This window comes from Palaemon carinicauda, chromosome 14 (assembly GCF_036898095.1).
Source record: "Palaemon carinicauda isolate YSFRI2023 chromosome 14, ASM3689809v2, whole genome shotgun sequence".
NCBI lineage: Eukaryota > Metazoa > Arthropoda > Malacostraca > Decapoda > Palaemonidae > Palaemon > Palaemon carinicauda.
Window position 1 is genome coordinate 42,047,485 of NC_090738.1, and position 2,227 is coordinate 42,049,711.

Consider the following 2,227-nt stretch of genomic DNA (forward strand, 5'->3'; position numbering starts at 1 on the left):
ATAAGTGAGAGGTGAATCAGTTGTTGTTTGTGGATGACACTGTATTGGCTGCAGACAAGGAGGAGATGTGTCGATTAGTGACAGTTTGAGAGGGTGTATGGGAGAAGAAAGTGGAGATAATGATTCCAAAGTGTTTGTGTGATCATCAGTGCGAGGTAGAATTTGGCTTGCCAGCGGACTATAGGGTTTGGACTATTGTAGTTCTGGTGTATATTTTGTAGGTAATTTGTGTATTTATATAATGTCTTAGATATTTGATCCAAATAAATTGCTTTATTATAATTACTGTGTACATTGTGGCCTTCACCAAACTTAGTTTTATATTAATTTCGGTAAAGTTTGTCTTGGTTATATTTTATTTCAAGATCTTGTGTGCCATTTATTCTAGCTGTGTACTGATAACATATCTCTATATTTTTTTTCATTTGTGAAAATTGTTGTCATACCATTAGTTATACATCAGATTTGATTTTTCATGAACATTCATTGTTTATAACTAAGCATTTGAATGTGTAAATTACCCAGGGGTTTACGATGCTGTAGAGACGTCTCAAGTTGTGTGACAAGGTTGTTGTTATATAGAAACGTTTGTGGTTAGTAGAGTAACTTCGTCTAGGCGTTAAGGCATGATAGGTTGAAAAATTTTAGGCTGCATGGATTATACGAAAAATCTATTTATACTCAGTGGGCTGTGTTAAAACCATGTGTTTAAGGTGTGACACTTTGGTCAATCTCTTTCAGTACGGTAGGTTATTCATTGGATAAATATTTTTAGGATTATTTTTTTTAAATTTCATTTTAATAGTTCATTACTACTAGTATCGTTTAGTTATTTTCTTATTTCCTTTCCCCACTTGGCTATTTATCCCTGTTGTAGCCCTTGGGCTTATAGCATCTTGCTTTTCCTACTAGGGTTGTAGCTTAGATGATGATGATAATATTAATAATAATAATAATAATAATAATAATAATAATAATAATAATAATAATTATAACATTGAGTAGCTGTAGGTACAATGGATTTAATTATAAATGTCCCTTGGTGTTATTGGTACAGGTTTATGGCTTTATGTGGGATAGATTCGCAAAAGTATTAATGTTACGGTTAGGCAAGAGATTTTAATCTATTGTTTAACCATACAATAAAGCTGAACAACTTTACATCTTACGATGTAATTCAGAGGATTTGGACTGTCAATATGTAGGGGATCAGCGTATAGGTTGAAAGAGTTTTGTCGTAAAGGTGATTGGAGTAATTTTGTGGTTTATGTGCAATTTGAGACTGGATTTAAGACTTGACTTAGGTATTTGTTGAGTGCTTCAAGCAAATGAGTATTTTATTGGAATAAGTTGGCAGTTTATGCTATAGATCTGTATTAGTCAAAAAAATGTTGTTGTGTAGTAGAATATCCATCCAAATGACAAACTGACATTTCAATATTCTTTTTACAGGACTAAAGAACCCATGCCAAGAAGAGAGGCATTCAAGAAAACTAGAAATCTTAAGCACCCTCTACAACTGCTTGTTAATAAACCAAGATCTCCTAAGGATGAAAAATTGATGGAATGAAGTCTTGGAGTTTCGCCCGAAGTTGGCAGTCTGTCAAGTCTTTCAAGAAGTTTACTTTAGCCAATGTATTTTTTAAGCATGGTTCATTTCGAAACTTCAACTTCATTTTAAAAGTCTTGTATCCGAAATGTTTCTTGTTCTTGACCAAATTTATTGAGAGTAGTTCAATCTTAAATCTTTTCCTATACAGGATTGAACTTCCAATCCGAACATTTACTTTTAACCAGTCATATTTTAGTCTTAAAAAATTTGATTAATTTCTTCAATTTCTTTAGGCATTATCAAATCCTATCTTTGTATTTCATATGGTTAACATTTTCAAAATTGTTTTTTATGGCATGAAAATTTGAAGTACTTTCCGTTTTAAGCTCTAAAAGAATTTGAAGTTTTGATATTCAAAGCTTTTCGACCATTTAAGACCATCTGAATATTCCTGCGAAGTCTTTAAAGTTAGATAAGCCTTAGAGCAAGGAAATAGCTTTAGGTTTCAAGTTTGTTCAAACCTACAAGGAACACGACTGATATAAGCTTCAGTAATTGATATTGTTTGTATAATAAGGTTTGTAATTAACCAAGCAGAAAGGTATGAAATAATTTAAAGCATCAGTTTAGTAGTCGTGAAAATGAATTTGATCACTAAAAGTATTCTTTGAAAGT

At 31.8% G+C, this 2,227-nt stretch overlaps 1 long non-coding RNA gene across 1 annotated transcript in view; it reads left to right on the forward strand.

The window, feature by feature from the left end:
- LOC137653176 (uncharacterized) overlaps positions 1 to 1,706 on the forward strand; it is a 6,092-nt gene extending 4,386 nt beyond the window's left edge. The window contains exon 2 of the long non-coding RNA XR_011046416.1: positions 1,453 to 1,706. This is a non-coding gene — a long non-coding RNA (uncharacterized lncRNA). The remainder of the gene's footprint in view (positions 1 to 1,452) is intronic.
- Positions 1,707 to 2,227: the final 521 nt, after the last annotated feature.